This window comes from Bombina bombina, chromosome 3 (genome assembly GCF_027579735.1).
Source record: "Bombina bombina isolate aBomBom1 chromosome 3, aBomBom1.pri, whole genome shotgun sequence".
Taxonomy (NCBI): Eukaryota; Metazoa; Chordata; class Amphibia; order Anura; family Bombinatoridae; genus Bombina; species Bombina bombina.
In genome coordinates, this window is record NC_069501.1 from 1076781149 (window position 1) to 1076799366 (window position 18218).

The 18218-nt window shown below is 44.4% G+C and overlaps 1 long non-coding RNA gene across 1 annotated transcript; it reads left to right on the top strand.

The window, feature by feature from the left end:
* Positions 1 to 743: 743 nt before the first annotated feature.
* On the top strand, positions 744 to 10898 carry LOC128652077 (uncharacterized). Its single transcript, XR_008401258.1, has 4 exons — positions 744 to 783; positions 8729 to 8814; positions 9282 to 9310; positions 10822 to 10898. It is a non-coding gene; the product is annotated as an uncharacterized LOC128652077 (long non-coding RNA).
* The last annotated feature ends 7320 nt before the right edge of the window (positions 10899 to 18218 follow it).

Sequence of the window (18218 nt, forward strand, 5' to 3'; positions counted from 1 at the left end):
AATTAGATAATAGAAGTACATTGCAAAGTTGTTTTAAATTGCATGTTCTATCCGGATCATGAAAGTTTAATTTTGAAATTAATGTCCCTTTAATCCCTTTATTCCCCTCCATAATACATAAATTAATCTCTTACTAAGTTTAAAACTTAGTGAAAAGAAGATTGTTTGGAGTGAAATAAATTTACATAAGGACCTAAGTGAGAGTAGGGAGGGGCAAACAGTAAAAATGAAAGTCAAACCTGTAATGTTACTGTTTTAGTTAAAATGTAATTGTTATAATTAAGGTAATGATTATTTGTCTCCTTCCAGTAAAATACAGTTTAAAAGTTGATCAAATTACGAATGATTAACCTATTTAAATGCAGAAAGTTTACCTGCCAATAATTTTATAATTATCTATGTATATCCTAAGGTATATAACTAAATCAGTCATTTTCTGATAGAACTGAAAAATGATCTGAAAATGTTTTATTCTAAAAACCTTTATATAGCACACCATGACTTAATCTAAGTTTTGATTTAAATCAAAATCCACCCTGCAACAGAGACTGCAAATAGGCCAGGGTTGGGTAATAGCACTCATCAAGGCAGTGGTACTTATCATAACAAAGAGCTGTAGGAAAAAGGTCAATTATTTGTCAGCTCTCCTGCAATTAACAAGATTGATGATTCATGTAATAGTCATGGAAATATGTAAAGCTATACTGACACTTCTAATATTAATTATTGCATATTCTGTTGACAGGTGTAGACTAGTGACAAATATGAAGGAAGAACTTGATGGTAAGATATATAAACCTACTGTGTTAAATCTATCAGATGCCCTATACTGTGCATACAGTAGGATTTTTTTTTCTTTTTCTCTCTCTCACTATTATTGCCAAACACACTTTTATTTTGTTCTATTTTCATTTTTGTTATTTTTTGAGATTTATGAGCAGCAGTTATTTTATTTAGTTAAAAGTTAGATGTACTGGGGGGGGGGTGTCCGACCAGAGACCAAGATGGCTGCTTTCTAATTCTGGCTGAATGAAGGAGCTGCTAAAACCATTGTTTATCACTCATTATACCACGCACTAAGCCTTTCACCAACGATGGGAAGCTCATCTATATATGTGGAGCTGCCTTAAACAAGTTTTAGATCAGATTTCAGCCAAGCAGACCGGATTTGAGGAGGTGCACAACGGAGGCCTAGCAACGGCCTGGACCTTCATCTACCCCCCACTAGTCAGATTAACCAGCCATTTGAGCTGAGGTAAACATTTTTGGCGCGTTTTCTCCTTAGGCAGGGGCGGTCCTGCCTGGCATTCCATGTGACCGGGTGTGGCTATCTCTCGTCCTCTGTTGATCAGCGGCGCAGGAGATGAAACGGTTTCTGTAGTCCGGGTTATAAGAGGTGGTGATTGCCCCGGCCATTGGAGGTTATAAAGGTGCCTATTTATTAAGTTAATCTAGTCCGTAATAAAAGCGCAAGCTATGGAGGTCTCATTCCTGTGTTTATTGTGAGGAGGTTCTGGTAGAACAGCCTGCTCAACTATGTTCCACATGCTTTGATATAGTTACGATATCTAAAAGTAAACGGATGTCTAGTACTACCGAGCCATCCACCTCTGAGGGTTCCCCGTCCTGTGAGGTGCATTCCCTGCATTCATCTCCAATTGCACAGGCAGCGCCCCAGGGTCCAACCATTACTCCTGCGGGAGAGATTCCCTGGCTGTCAGATTTTGCCGATCAACTGCAAACGGTGGTATCGAAAGTGATCCATGCCTTACCACGTTCTGCTAAGCGCAAGCATAGGGCGTATCATGGCGGGTTTTCTATGCCTAGGGAAATATCAGAGGCATTATAGGATGATGAGGCACACTCCTACTCGTCGGAGGAGGCCCTTTCTGGGTCGGATCCTTGTCTTTAAACCTCCGGCTGCGGAGGAGCTGACTTTAGGTTTATGATAGAGATTTTACGCTTTTTGCTGAAGCAAGTGCTTGCTACTCTGGAGGTTCCGAAGCCAAATGCTTCAGGAGGAACCTGCGATTCCTAAGCTTGATAAGGTATATGAGGATAGGGTGGTGCCTCAGGCCTTCCCGGTTCCTGTTAAGATGGCTAATATTATTAAGACTGAATGGGAGCGATTAGGTTCTTCCTTTTCGCCTTCTTCTTCCTTTAGGAAACTGTTCCCCGACAGCTGTGGGGTACTGTCCCTAAGGTGGATGGTGCTATCTCCAAGCTCGTGAAGAATTATTCCCCTTGAGGATAGTTTGTCGTTTAAAGAGCCCATGGATAAAAAGTTGGAAAACATGTTAAGGAAGATGTTTCAACACACAGGGTTTGTTTTTCAGCTGGCAGCGGCCGTAGCCGCGGTTGCTGGAGCTGCAACATATTGGTGTGAATCCTTGTGTGAAATGGTCAAGGGGTAGACTTCCATCAACGAGATACAGGATAAGATTAAGGCGCTGAAGGTCGCCAATTCTTTCATCTGTGATGCCAATATGCAAATTCTTTGCCTAAACACTAAGGTGTCAGGTTTTTCCGTTTTAGCTCGCAGGGCTCTGTGGCTAAAGTCTTGGTCTGCGGACATGACCTCTAAGTCGAGGCTGTTGTCCCTGACTTTTCAAGGAAAGATTCTGTTCGGTCCAGGACTGGATTCGATCATATCCACGGTTACGGGAGGCAAGGGAGCTTTCCTACCGTAGGATAAGAAGGCTAAGCCTAAAGGATCTACTTTTTGTCCCTTTCGCGCGGACAAGGCACATCACCAGCAGCCCGCCGCAAAAGTGGACCAGTCCAAGGGAACTTGGAAGCCGGCTCATTCTTGGAACAAGTCTAAGCAGAGCAAGAAGCCCGCCGAGACAAAATCGGCATGAATGGGCGGCCCCCGACCGGTCTCCGGACCAAGTAGGGGGCAGATTATCTCTCGTCTCAGAAGCCTGGTTACAGGACGTTCAGGACCTTTGGGTTCTGGAGGTTGTCGCCCAGGGTTACAGGATAGGGTTCAGATCCCATCCACCCAAGGGGCAGATTCCTTCTGTCAAACCTGTCTTCAAGACCAGAAAAGAGAGAGGCCTTTCTAGAGTGTGTTAGGGATCTCTCCTCTCTCGGTGTTATCGTACCAGTACCCCAAGCATAAAGGGGTCTAGGGTACTATTCAAATCTTTTTGTGGTTCCAAAGAAGGAGGGCACATTCCGCCCGATTCTGGACCTAAAGTGTTTAAACAAGTTTGAGTGTTCTATCGTTCAAAATGGAAATGATCAGATCTATTCTGCCCCTAGTTCAAGAGGGACAGTTCATGACAACTATAGACTTGAAGGACGCTTACCTTCATGTGCCAATTCACAGGGACCACTTCAAGTTTCTAAGATTTGCGTTTCTGGACCAACATTTCCAGTTTGTGGCCCTCCCCTTTGGTCTGGCGACGGCCCCGAGAGTCTTCACGAAGGTTTTGGGGGCGCAACTTACAGTGACCAGAGCCCCTATCTGGACGACATCCTAGTCCAGGCGCTGTCGCTCAGTCTCACAGAGGTTCATTTGAGGGCTCTTCTTTTTCTCCAATCTTACGATTGGAAGATCAACTCAGGAAAGAGTTCCCTGGTTCCCAGCAACAGGGTGGAGTTCCTGGGCACGATAATAGACTCTATGTCCATGAAAATATTTTTCATAGACCATCGACGCAGGAAGATTGCGTCCTCTTGTCTTGCCCTTCAGTCCTCCTCAAGCCCCTCGGTGGCTCAGTGTATAGAGGTGATTGGACTCATGGTTTCCAGCATAGATGTCATTCCATTCGCCAGGTTCCATCTCAGACCTCTTCAATTGTGCATGTTGAGACAGTGGAACGGCGATCATTCAGATCATAGCAGATATACATGAATGCTCGGACTCGGATCTCCCTCTCTTGGTGGATCCATCCAGAGCAACTGTCCATGGGGACATCCTTCTTGAGATCATCCTGGGAGATTGTGACCACGGACGCGAGTCTTTCAGGATGGGGAGCTGTTTGAGGTGCCAGGATGGCACAAGGAAAATGGACCCGGGAGGAGTCTCTCCTTCCGATAAATATTGTGGAACTCCGAGCAATCTACAATGCTACAATGCTCTGAAGGCATGGCCTCCTCTGGGGTTGTTCAGCTTCATCAGATTCCAGACCGACAACATTACCTCGGTGGCTTACATCAACCACCAGGGGGGTACGAGGAGCTCCCTAGCCATGAGGGATGTGTCTAGGATCTTGGAGTGGGCAGAGTCCCACAGCTGCTCGCTCTCAGCGATTCACATTCCAGGTGTGGACAACTGGGAAGCAGATTTTTTCAGCAGGCAATCCTTCCATCCGGGGGAATGGTCTCTCCACCCCAAAGGGTTTGCAGAGATTTGTCTCAGGTGGGGAACGCCAGAGATAGATCTCATGGTGTCCATACTCAATTGCAAGCTACCCCGATATGGGTCAAGGTCCAGGGATCCCCAGGCAGAGCTGATAGATGCCTTGGCAGTGCCTTAGGGGTTCAGCCTTGCTTACATTTGTTTACCGTTACCACTTCTACCTCGTGTAGTGGCACACATCAAACAGGAGCGAGCTTCGGCCATTCTGATTGCTCCATCGTAGCCGCGGAGGACGTGGTTTGCGGATCTGGTGGGGATGTCATCCTCTCCACCATGGAGGTTACCCTGTCGCAGGGATCTGCTGGAGCAGGGTCCTTTTCAACATCAAAATCTCGATTCTCTGAGGGTGACTGCGTGGAGATTGAACGCCTAGTCTTGGCCAAGAGAGGCTTTTCTGAAAGTGTGATTGATACGCTAATTCAGACAAGGAAGCCAGTCACTCGTTCCATCTACCATAAGCTTTGGAGGACTTACTTGTCCTGGTGTGAGAAGCATGGATATCCTTGGCATAAGGTTAAGGTATCCAGGATTCTGTCCTTTCTCCAAGAGGGTTTGGAGAAGGGTCTTGCCGCCAGTTCCTTAAAGAGACAGATTTCGGCATAATCAGTCTTGTTGCATAGGAGACTCGCTGAGCTCCCTGGCATACAATCTTTTGTTCAGGCTCTGTCTAGAATCAGGCCTGTCTTTAGACAGTCTGCTCCCCCATGGAGCTTAAACTTGGTCCTTAAGGTATTGCAGAAGGTTCCATTTGAGCCTATGCACTCCATTGACATTAAGATTCTGTCCTGGAAGGTTCTTTTCCTGTTGGCCATTGCGTCGGCACGCAGAGTATCTGAACTGACTGCCTTGCAATGTGAGCATCCTTATCTGGTTTTTCATGCGGATAAGGCAGTGGTTCGCACTGGTTTGGGGTTTCTTCCCAAGGTGGTGTCTAACAGTAGCATCAATCAGGAAATAGTTGTTCCTTCTTTAGGTCCTAACCCTTCTTCTTCTAAGGAGAGGTTACATCATAACCTGGATGTGGTTCGTGCCTTGAAGTTCTATCTTCAAGCTACAAGGGATTTCAGACAGTCTACATCTCTTTTTGTGGTGTATTCAGGGAAGCGCAAGGGGCAGAAAGCCTCTTCTACTTTTTTGTCCTTTTGGTTAAGGAGCTTCATTTGCTTGGCCTATGAGTCAGCGGGACATAAGCCTCCTCAGAGGATAACGGCTTATTCAACCAGAGCTGTGGCTTCGTCTTGGGCCTTCAAGAATGAGGCCTCTAGGGAGCAAATTTTTAATGCGGCTACCTGGTCCTCCTTACACACTTTTACAAAGTTTTACAAATTTGACATTTTTGCTTCTGCGGAAGCTGTTTTTGTATCCATTCAGTATCCTCTAGAGCTTGGGTATATGTTCCCAACAGCAATGAATGATAATTTCATTTCCATCGAGGGGAGGAGAGTTCACGTCTCCCGCCCGTATTTCTCTGATGGGCGGACCAAAATTTAATTCATCTTCCTGGTGTCCAGTTTCTTAATTCCCAACAGTAATAAATGCAGCCGTGGATTCTCCTCCCCTCGATGGAACTGAAATTATCAGGTAAGCATTTTTCAACTGCCAAATATTTATGTTATTGGCTAGTCACATAGGTTTAAGTTCAAGCTCTAAGTGAAAGTATTATATCCTGTTAAATTTATTATTTTTATTTTTTATTTTTTTTTAAATATAATTTTTATTGAGGAATATATGTACGGATTACATATATAGAACTTGCACAATAAAGCAATATACATAGTAAACAGATTCCATACTAAATTTGCTGTGTTAAAGCAGATCCAATAGAAGAAAAAAAAATGTGACCGTCCATATGGAATTCCTTAGGTCTATTTCAATAGAATATAATAGAACATAGAATCCGTTATAGATCTTCTCTTCTTAAAAGTCCATAGAGAAGGAATGCAAAACACAGAAAGAAAGGAAGAAAAAAGGTAAAGAAAATAACAATAAACAAACAAAAAAAAAGAAAAAAGGACAACAACATAATACAACATTACAATGAACCTATAATTGCGTAGAATAATACAGTTTATGCCTTTCGTGTGAAGCCTTTTAGTGAAGCTTACAAAGTGACAGAAGATGGAGAGGTGGGAAGGGTAAGGGAAAGGAGAGAGGTAGAGTAATGGAGAGGAGGTGAAGGGCACACCAGGGAAGGACTGAGTATAGAGGGTAAGGGAAATTGGACTCCTCGCAGAGGTGTCTGTCAATCTATTATGATATTCCTGTATAAGCACATAGTTATTAGATAGATGGAAGTTTATAAGTTACCCTGAGCACCAATAAAAGATTCCCAATAGAACTTAACGTCATAGTACCTATTTAGTGTTTTCTTTCTAAAGTGTACATACTCCTCCTGAGATATGAGTGTTGTAGTAGTCTGAATCCAATCTGCTCTGGAGGGGGGTGCAGGTGACTTCCATTTTCTGGCTATTAGATTCCTGGCACTATTTAAACCTATTGTCAGGAGAGTCCATCTTATATTACATATTTCCTGTGGTCTAAAGTTTAGTAAAGCTGTCACAGGTGTCAGCACAAAAGATGTATTTATAATAGTCTGGAAATCGGTCTCCAATTGCAGCCAGAATGGTCTTAGTTTCTCACATTGCCACCATATATGTGCCATAGACCCTTTCTTCCCACATCCCCTCCAGCATCTGTCGTCAGCATTGGGGTACATGTATCTCAAGCGCTCTGGCGTTAAATACCAACGCGTAATTAACTTGTGATTGAATTCTAACATTTTTGGTGATGCCGAGGACTTGCGAGTGTTAAAAAATATGTTTTCCCATTCTTGCATAGATAAGGAGATCCCCAACTCCGCCTGCCAACTTCTAGTATATAGTGGAAGGGTAGTGTTCAATGTCTCCTCCAGTAGACATCTAGAAATGGACAGTGTACCCTTAGGGAGAGTTTCAGATAAGCATAACCTCTCAAATCTCGTTGGAGGCCTCAGCAAGGATGTTTTATGTTTAGAGTTATGGATCATGTAAATTTATTATTTTGTCATGATTGGAAAGGATTTCCTCCTATATGCAAGCATTGTCTAGTCTAATGAGATCCAAGAGTGGTCTCTCCAGCTTGAGGAGGGCAAGTTACTTTTATAATACACCTAAAAAATAGGTTGGTCACTGACCATTTTGGTTAATAATTTTAAATTAGTTGTACTTATGTTTAATAGTAACATGACCATTTATATACTATAATGTACTAGTGATGTACTGGTGAGGCTTTGCATGACTATACCTTTTAAACCGTTTGACTGACCCACCAATGTGTAGACATTTGCTTTTGCCCATAATTACATTGTAACCTTGTTTTTGTATTTCCTCCCTGCTACTTGAGATGTGAGTACTTTAGTTGATAATGTATTGAGAGTGACCATAAACAACTGGAATAGTAGTGATAAAAACTGTTCATAACTCTATATATCGTTTGATGGTAATCTGTACACTATAGGGATAGTTAAATATATATAGCTGATTTTACAGTCCATTGTAAATTACAAAATTTTTATGTTATTAGCTAGTCAAACAGATTTCAGTTTAAGCTCCAAGTGAAAGGAATATATCCTGTTAAATCTAGTATTTTGTCATGATTGGATAGGCTTCCTTCCTACATACAACCATTGTCTAGTCTAACGAGACCCAAGAGTGGTCTCTCCAGCTTGAGGAGGGCAAGTTACCTTTATAATATACCTAAAAAAAGAGGTTGGGCATTGACCATGTAGGTTATTTATTTTCAAATTGGTTGTCTCTACGTCTAAAAGTATTTATTTGCTATAATGTACTAGTGCTGTACTGTTGTAGCTCTGCATGACTATATCTTTTGAACTTATTGACAGACCTACCAATATGTAGACATATGTTTATGTCCTTAATTACACTGTAACCTTGTTTTTGTTTACAAGTTTTATAACCTCAATAAAAAATATAAAAAAAAAAAAAGTTAGATGTACTGTTCTAAAATATATGATCTTTTAAGTTCACTTATATGGAGAGGCACACGCCGCAGCCTGGGCGATCCACAGGAAGGGCCCAGCACACGTCCAGAGTTGCCGCCGCCACTCGCGCCCCCAGGTCCCCCTTCTTCCCGCGCCACCCCTTCACAAGTCAAATATCAGCAATAAATTTTAAAAAAAGCAAAAAAATTAAAAAAGGATTGTTGTTTAGTAATGATTATTTTACAAAAATTAAAAAAGGATTGTTGTTTAGTAATGATTATTTTACAAATATTTTAGAAATCTCAATGTGTCCTTCCTGGTAAAATATTTTATAAATAAATAAAATAAATAAATAAATTTAAATGTTCCTATTGCTACAGTTAATGTACAAGATAAAGAACGTTCAAATGAAAGTGAAGTATCTTCAGATGTGAAAGATGAAATGATTAACAGCGATGACAATTGCGTAAGTTTTTTTCCCCCATAAATTTTGACACTCCTTTATAATTTCTGCCGCACCTTTAAAGGAGTAGTCTAGTCAAAATTAAGCTCTCATGATTCAAATACAGTATTTAATTGTAAGCAACTTTCTAATTTACTCCTATTATCAGCTTAGGAGCCGGACCATTTTTGGTTCAGAACGTGGGTAGCGCTTGCTGATTGGTGGCTACATTTAGACACCAATTAAGAAAGCACTACCCAGGTGCTGAACCAAAAATGGGCCAGCTCCTATGCATCACATTCCTGCTTTTTAAATAAAGATAGCAAGAGAATGAAGAAACATTGATAATAGGAATCAATTAGAAAGTTGCTTAAAATTACATGCTCTGATTTATGAAAGTTTAATTTTGACTAGACTATCCCTTTAATAATTGATCTGCAATTTAAAAAAAATGTTAATGTTATAATAAAAGTTTGTCTGTTTAATTGTAGGAAACAGTGAGAAATTGGGGAGCAACATGGTGAGTTGTATCTGCTTTGATTATTAAAAGTGATCTATTTTCTTGTGCTGTTTTTATTCACAAGTTTTTAAATGATTATTTTATCTTTATTTTACCTGTTTTGGAATGTATTTTAAGAAAATTGCTCATTCAAACCAGAGATATTTTTAGATTGTATACTTAATTTATACTTAATGGTACTGCTAATAAAACAGTCAAAAAGCTAAATAACGAGTTGAAAAGGACCTGGTAAGGTCTGTGACCTCAGATCAGACTTCATAGCCTTACAGCCATCTTAGCTTTATGCTCAGATCTCACAAGACCTGGCACTGCCACCCCTCTCAGGCTTATAGCCACACCAAACCTTGCACACCTAACTCTGGAGTCTCTGTCTGCTACATGCACATTTTATACATCAGATTAAATCCCCTGGTCAAGCAGCAACTGTCAGCTATATCTCCCACAACAGACTTGTCTTGTAGGCTCTCTTGTGGCTTTTTCTAGCTGGATGCAGTTTCTTCTGTCTGAGGTGTGTGCCTCTCAAACACCTCTACATGCAAGTGGAAGGTAAGAGATGGAGAGTGCAAGGCCTGGCAATTTCACTACATGGCAGTCAGGAATGTTACAAGCAGTGTGCCAGTGCATGCTGGGAAGGGGAGCAGCACTCCATGTAGTTATTTGACCTCCTTATGTGCTCTCACAAGCTTTGATCAGCATATTCTTGTTTACATATACCTTACAGCCATTTGGTTTAAATACTGAATTGTCCCGTTCAATCCTGTAGACCTGAAAATAAAAGGGACATTAAATATTTTTCTTTCATGATTAAAGGGACAGTCTACAATCATCTTAAAGTCTTACTTTAAATTAAGCTGCAGATAGCCTCCTGCACCCTTTATATAACATGTAGCAGGAAGGGTAACACATTATTTTAAAGTGAATATGGTTTCTGGCCACTTTGAAATGACTGCCAAGCTCCGCCTCCTGATGAAATCGAGATCTTGGCTGCATATGGCATCCAATTACAAAAGGCTCACTAGTTGGATTCAACAGACTGTCAATGCTATTTAGCAGAGTGCCTTTATCCAACCCAGATCGTGATGTCATCAGTGGGCGGACCTTAGCAGCCATTTCAAAGTGGTCAGAAACAATATTAATTTTAAAATAACTTTTTTACTGTTCCTGCTACATGATATAGAAAGGGTGCAGGAGGCTATTTGCAACTTAATCTAAGGTAAAACTTTAAGATGAATAAGGTGTTTAATGTCCCTTTGAAGCAATTAGACATATGTCTTGCTTTGTGTACCTCCACTAATTGTCATTTCATTGTCACTCCCCTCTTACTTCAAAATATATAAAAAATTAACTAGACACAGTTGTAAATATAATATCTAATGGTATAATTGCTATTGCTACAGTGTAGGAACCCATTTATTTTTTTTATTATTTTTTTTGCATGAACTTTTCCCTTTTTATTACAGATATTGTCAAAACAGTTATACAGAGACTAAATGATATGCTCATTTTTGCAGCAGAAGAAGACTCCTAAGCTCCAACTCAGATACTCTATCAGAAGATGATCTTCCCTCTTTTATGGATCTATCTCAAAGTAAGAATAAAAGTCTTATAAACAAATTCTTAGCATCTGGTTGTAATTACAGGTATTAGTCATCTGCACATAAAAGAGGGTAATTTATGTGTATTTCATTTTTAACAGATGTTCCTGTGCTGAAAAATACAAATTTTTCTTATGTTTGTGGGTCATGTCACAGTTCACCAATAGACTATTGGGAGCCTTTCTTCTCAGTAAGCTTCTCTCCCATAGGCCAGCTGTGTACATACATGCTGCACTTCCTGTTAGTTTCAAAATAAATATAAACAATCTTTCCGTGTCAAACAGCCGAAGTTGGTAATTCCCATGATAATGGCTTATAATGGCTGTCAATCACAGAAAACCAAAACAGGTTAATGGAGTGCTGCAATTGGATAAAGTGTTGTCATTTGCTAATAAACGTATATATTGGTTTAAATCTGTACTGATGTTGCAACTGTTGATATATAGTAAATACAGGGAGTGCAGAATTATTAGGCAAGTTGTATTTTTGAGGATTAATTTTATTATTGAACAACAACCATGTTCTCAATGAACCCAAAAAACTCATTAATATCAAAGCTGAATAGTTTTGGAAGTAGTTTTTAGTTTGTTTTTAGTTTTAGCTATTTTAGGGGGATATCTGTGTGTGCAGGTGACTATTACTGTGCATAATTATTAGGCAACTTAACAAAAATTAAATATATACCCATTTCAATTATTTATTTTTACCAGTGAAACCAATATAACATCTCAACATTCACAAATATACATTTCTGACATTCAAAAACAAAACAAAAACAAATCAGTGACCAATATAGCCACCTTTCTTTGCAAGGACACTCAAAAGCCTGCCATCCATGGATTCTGTCAGTGTTTTGATCTGTTCACCAACAACATTGCGTGCAGCAGCAACCATAGCCTCCCAGACACTGTTCAGAGAGGTGTACTGTTTTCCCTCCTTGTAAATCTCACATTTGATGATGGACCACAGGTTCTCAATGGGGTTCAGATCAGGTGAACAAGGAGGCCATGTCATTAGATTTTCTTCTTTTATATCCTTTCTTGCCAGCCACGCTGTGGAGTACTTGGACGCGTGTGATGGAGCATTGTCCTGCATGAAAATCATGTTTTTCTTGAAGGATGCAGACTTCTTCCTGTACCACTGCTTGAAGAAGGTGTCTTCCAGAAACTGGCAGTAGGACTGGGAGTTGAGCTTGACTCCATCCTCAACCCGAAAAGGCCCCACAAGCTCATCTTTGATGATACCAGCCCAAACCAGTACTCCACCTCCACCTTGCTGGCGTCTGAGTCGGACTGGAGCTCTCTGCCCTTTACCAATCCAGCCACAGGCCCATCCATCTGGCCCATCAAGACTCACTCTCATTTCATCAGTCCATAAAACCTTAGAAAAATCAGTCTTGAGATATTTCTTGGCCCAGTCTTGACGTTTCAGCTTGTGTGTCTTGTTCAGTGGTGGTCGTCTTTCAGCCTTTCTTACCTTGGCCATGTCTCTGAGTATTGCACACCTTGTGCTTTTGGGCACTCCAGTGATGTTGCAGCTCTGAAATATGGCCAAACTGGTGGCAAGTGGCATCTTGGCAGCTGCACGCTTGACATTTCTCAGATCATGGGCAGTTATTTTGCGCCTTGGTTTTTCCACACGCTTCTTGCGACCCTGTTGACTATTTTGAATGAAACGCTTCATTGTTCGATGATCACGCTTCAGAAGCTTTGCAATTTTAAGAGTGCTGCATCCCTCTGCAAGATATCTCACTATTTTTGACTTTTCTGAGCCTGTCAAGTCCTTCTTTTGACCCATTTTGCCAAAGGAAAGGAAGTTGCCTAATAATTATGCACACCTGATATAGGATGTTGATGTCATTAGACCACACCCCTTCTCATTACAGAGATGCACATCACCTAATATGCTTAATTGGTAGTAGGCTTTCGAGCCTATACAGCTTGGAGTAAGACAACATGCATAAAGAGGATGATGTGGTCAAAATACTCATTTGCCTAATAATTCTGCACTCCCTGTATGTTTTTTGTGTGTGTTTACATTTAATTGATGATGATCAAGTAGTCAATATCTTTTTTTTTTTTTTTTTTTTTTAATAATAAGGTTGTAGACAAACTTTTGTTGATAATCTGTGAAGGATTGTGATCACTAAAATAAATATTTTCCATGCATCATATGCATTAGTTTTCTGATGTCTGATCAAATCTTTTTTCCAGTACTAAAATGGTGTTATCGTTTGGATTATGATAGCTCCGATGTTGGAAAAATCATATCACAAGCTAAAAAACAGACAACCCCAATGTGTTTAACTTCTGCAAGTGGTTAAAACACAGAGTAAAAGGACCACAAAACTATTTCAATTAACTATATAGGTGGAGAATATATATTTTTTTTTATCAATAACTGTAATGCCTGCAAGCCCTGCAATTCTGCTGTATAGTCCTTAAATGACAACTTACCCATCCAGTTTACATATACTGATGTGTACATTTCTGCAGTGTATTCATTATGATGCAGGGAGCCTGAGGTGTGCGAGCATGTGTGCATGTGCAGTGTGATGTGGTGATGTCACAGGATGCAGGGAGCCTGAGGTGTGTGAGCATGTGTGCATGTGCAGTGTGATGTGGTGAAGTTACAGGATGCAGGGAGCCTGAGGTGTGCGAGCATGTGTGCGTGTGCAGTGTTATGTGGTGATGTCACATGATGCAGGGAGCCTGAGGTGTGCGAGCATGTGTGCATGTGCAGTGTGAGATGGTGATGTCACAGGATGCAGGGAGCCTGAGGTGTGCGAGCATGTGTGCATGTGCAGTGTGAGGTGGTGAAGTTACAGGATGCAGGGAGCCTGAGGTGTGCGAGCATGTGTGCATGTGCAGTGTGATGTGGTGATGTCATGGGATGCAGGGAGCCTGAGGTGTGTGAGCATGTGTGCATGTGCAGTGTGAGGTGGTGAAGTTACAGGATGCAGGGAGCCTGAGGTGTGCGAGCATGTGTGCATGTGCAGTGTGAGATGGTGATGTCACAGGATGCAGGGAGCCTGAGGTGTGCGAGCATGTGTGCATGTGCAGTGTGAGGTGGTGAAGTTACAGGATGCAGGGAGCCTGAGGTGTGCGAGCATGTGTGCATGTGCAGTGTGATTTGGTAAAGTCACAGGATGCAGGGAGCCTGAGGTGTGCAAGCATGTGTGCATGTGCAGTGTGAGGTGGTGAAGTTACAGGATGCAGGGAGCCTGAGGTGTGCGAGCATGTGTGCATGTGCAGTGTGAGGTGGTGAAGTCACAGGATTTAGGGAGCCTGAGGTGTGTGAGCATGTGTGCATGTGCAGTGTGAGATGGTGAAGTTACAGGATGCAGGGAGCCTGAGGTGCGTGAGCATGTGTGCATGTGCAGTGTGAGGTGGTGAAGTTACAGGATGTAGGGAGCCTGAGGTGTGCCAGCATGTGTGCATGTGCAGTGTGAGATGGTGATGTCACAGGATGCAGGGAGCCTGAGGTGTGCGAGCATGTGTGCATGTGCAGTATGATGCGGTGATGTCATGGGATGCAGGGATCCTGAGGTGTACGAGCATGTGTGCATGTGCAGTGTGATGCGGTGATGTCATGGGATGCAGGGATCCTGAGGTGTACGAGCATGTGTGCATGTACAGTGTGATGCGGTGACGTCATGGGATGCAGGGATCCTGAGGTGTACGAGCATGTGTGCATGTGCAGTGTGATGCGGTGATGTCATGGGATGCAGGAAGCCTGAGGTGTGCGAGCATGTGTGCATGTGCAGTGTGAGGTGGTGAAGTTACAGGATGCAGGGAGCCTGAGGTGTGCGAGCATGTGTGCATGTGCAGTGTGAGGTGGTGAAGTTACAGGATGCAGGGAGCCTGAGGTGTACGAGCATGTGTGCATGTGCAGTGTGATGCAGTGACGTCATGGGATGCAGGGAGCCTGAGGTGTGCGAGCATGTGTGCATGTGCAGTGTGAGATGGTGATGTCACAGGATGCAGGGAGCCTGAGGTGTGCGAGCATGTGTGCATGTGCAGTGTGAGGTGGTGAAGTTACAGGATGCAGGGAGCCTGAGGTGTGTGAGCATGTGTGCATGTGCAGTGTGAGGTGGTGAAGTTACAGGATGCAGGGAGCCTGAGGTGTGTGAGCATGTGTGCATGTGCAGTGTGAGGTGGTGAAGTTACAGGATGTAGGGAGCCTGAGGTGTGCGAGCATGTGTGCATGTGCAGTGTGAGGTGGTGAAGTCACAGGATGAAAGGAGCCTGAGGTGTGCGAGCATGTGTGCATGTGCAGTGTGAGGTGGTGATGTCACAGGATGCAGGGAGCCTGAGGTGTGCGAGCATGTGTGCATGTGCAGTGTGAGGTGGTGAAGTTATAGGATGTAGGGAGCCTGAGGTGTGCGAGCATGTGTGCATGTGCAGTGTGAGGTGGTGAGTTACAGGATGCAGGGAGCCTGAGGTGTACAAGCATGTGTGCATGTGCAGTGTGAGGTGGTGAAGTTACAGGATGCAGGGGGCCTGAGGTGTGTGAGCATGTGTGCATGTGCAGTGTGAGGTGGTGAGTTACAGGATGCAGGGAGCCTGAGGTGTGTGAGCATGTGTGCATGTGCAGTGTGAGGTGGTGAAGTTACAGGATGTAGGGAGCCTGAGGTGTGTGAGCATGTGTGCATGTGCAGTGTGATGCGGTGACGTCATGGGATGCAGGGATCCTGAGGTGTACGAGCATGTGTGCATGTGCAGTGTGATGCGGTGATGTCATGGGATGCAGGGAGCCTGAGGTGTGCGAGCATGTGTGCATGTGCAGTGTGAGGTGGTGATGTTACAGGATGCAGGGAGCCTGAGGTGTGCGAGCATGTGTGCATGTGCAGTGTGAGGTGGTGAAGTTACAGGATGCAGGGAGCCTGAGGTGTGCGAGCATGTGTGCATGTGCAGTGTGAGGTGGTGAAGTCACAGGATTTAGGGAGCCTGAGGTGTGTGAGCATGTGTGCATGTGCAGTGTGAGATGGGGAAGTTACAGGATGCAGGGAGCCTGAGGTGCGTGAGCATGTGTGCATGTGCAGTGTGAGGTGGTGAAGTTACAGGATGTAGGGAGCCTGAGGTGTGCCAGCATGTGTGCATGTGCAGTGTGAGATGGTGATGTCACAGGATGCAGGGAGCCTGAGGTGTGCGAGCATGTGTGCATGTGCAGTATGATGCGGTGATGTCATGGGATGCAGGGATCCTGAGGTGTACGAGCATGTGTGCATGTGCAGTGTGATGCGGTGATGTCATGGGATGCAGGGATCCTGAGGTGTACGAGCATGTGTGCATGTACAGTGTGATGCGGTGACGTCATGGGATGCAGGGATCCTGAGGTGTACGAGCATGTGTGCATGTGCAGTGTGATGCGGTGATGTCATGGGATGCAGGGAGCCTGAGGTGTGCGAGCATGTGTGCATGTGCAGTGTGAGGTGGTGAAGTTACAGGATGCAGGGAGCCTGAGGTGTGCGAGCATGTGTGCATGTGCAGTGTGAGGTGGTGAAGTTACAGGATGCAGGGAGCCTGAGGTGTACGAGCATGTGTGCATGTGCAGTGTGATGCAGTGACGTCATGGGATGCAGGGAGCCTGAGGTGTGCGAGAATGTGTGCATGTGCAGTGTGATGTGGTGAAGTCACAGGATGAAAGGAGCCTGAGGTGTGCGAGCATGTGTGCATGTGCAGTGTGAGGTGGTGATGTCACAGGATGCAGGGAGCCTGAGGTGTGCGAGCATGTGTGCATGTGCAGTGTGAGGTGGTGAAGTTATAGGATGTAGGGAGCCTGAGGTGTGCGAGCATGTGTGCATGTGCAGTGTGAGATGGTGAAGTTACAGGATGCAGGGAGCCTGAGGTGTGTGAGCATGTGTGCATGTGCAGTGTGAGGTGGTGAGTTACAGGATGCAGGGAGCCTGAGGTGTACAAGCATGTGTGCATGTGCAGTGTGAGATGGTGAAGTTACAGGATGCAGGGAGCCTGAGGTGTGCGAGCATGTGTGCATGTGCAGTGTGATGTGGTGACGTCATGGGATACTGGGAGCCTGAGGTGTGTGAGCATGTGTGCATGTGCAGTGTGAGGTGGTGAAGTTACAGGATGTAGGGAGCCTGAGGTGTGCAAGCATGTGTGCATGTGCAGTGTGATGCGGTGACGTCATGGGATGCAGGGATCCTGAGGTGTACGAGCATGTGTGCATGTGCAGTGTGATGCGGTGATGTCATGGGATGCAGGGAGCCTGAGGTGTGCGAGCATGTGTGCATGTGCAGTGTGAGGTGGTGAATTTACAGGATGCAGGGATCCTGAGGTGTGCCATCATGTGTGCATGTGCAGTGTGAGGTGGTGAAGTCACAGGATGCAGGGAGCCTGAGGTGTGCGAGCATGTGTGCATGTGCAGTGTGATGTGGTGATGTCACATGATGCAGGGAGCCTGAGGTGTGCGAGCATGTGTGCATGTGCAGTGTGAGGTGGTGAAGTCACAGGATGCAGGGAGCCTGAGGTGTGTGAGCATGTGTGCATGTGCAGTGTGAGGTGGTGATGTCACAGGATGCAGGGAGCCTGAGGTGTGCATGTGCAGTGTGAGGTGGTGATGTCACAGGATGCAGGGAGCCTGAGGTGTGTGAGCATGTGTACATGTGCAGTGTGAGTTGGTGAAGTTACAGGATGCAGGGAGCCTGAGGTGTGCGAGCATGTGGGCATGTGCAGTGTGAGGTGGTGAAGTTACAGGATGCAGGGAGCCTGAGGTGTGCGAGCATGTGGGCATGTGCAGTGTGAGGTGGTGAAGTCACAGGATGCAGGGAGCCTGAGGTGTGCGAGCATTTGTGCATGTGCAGTGTGAGGTGGTGAAGTCACAGGATGCAGGGAGCCTGAGGTGTGCGAGCATGTGTGCATGTGCAGTGTGAGGTGGTGAAGTCACAGGATGTAGGGAGCCTGAGGTGTGCGAGCATGTGTGCATGTGCAGTGTGATGTGGTGAAGTTACAAGATGTAGGGAGCCTGAGGTGTGCGAGCATGTGTGCATGTGCAGTGTGATGTGGTGAAGTTACAGGATGTAGGGAGCCTGAGGTGTGCGAGCATGTGTGCATGTGCAGTGTGAGGTGGTGAAGTTACAGGATGCAGGGAGCCTGAGGTGTGCGAGCATGTGTGCGTGTGCAGTGTGATGTGGTGATGTCACATGATGCAGGGAGCCTGAGGTGTGTGAGCATGTGTGCATGTGCAGTGTGAGGTGGTGATGTCACAGGATGCAGGGAGCCTGAGGTGTGCGAGCATGTGTGCATGTGCAGTGTGAGATGGTGAAGTTACAGGATGCAGGGAGCCTGAGGTGT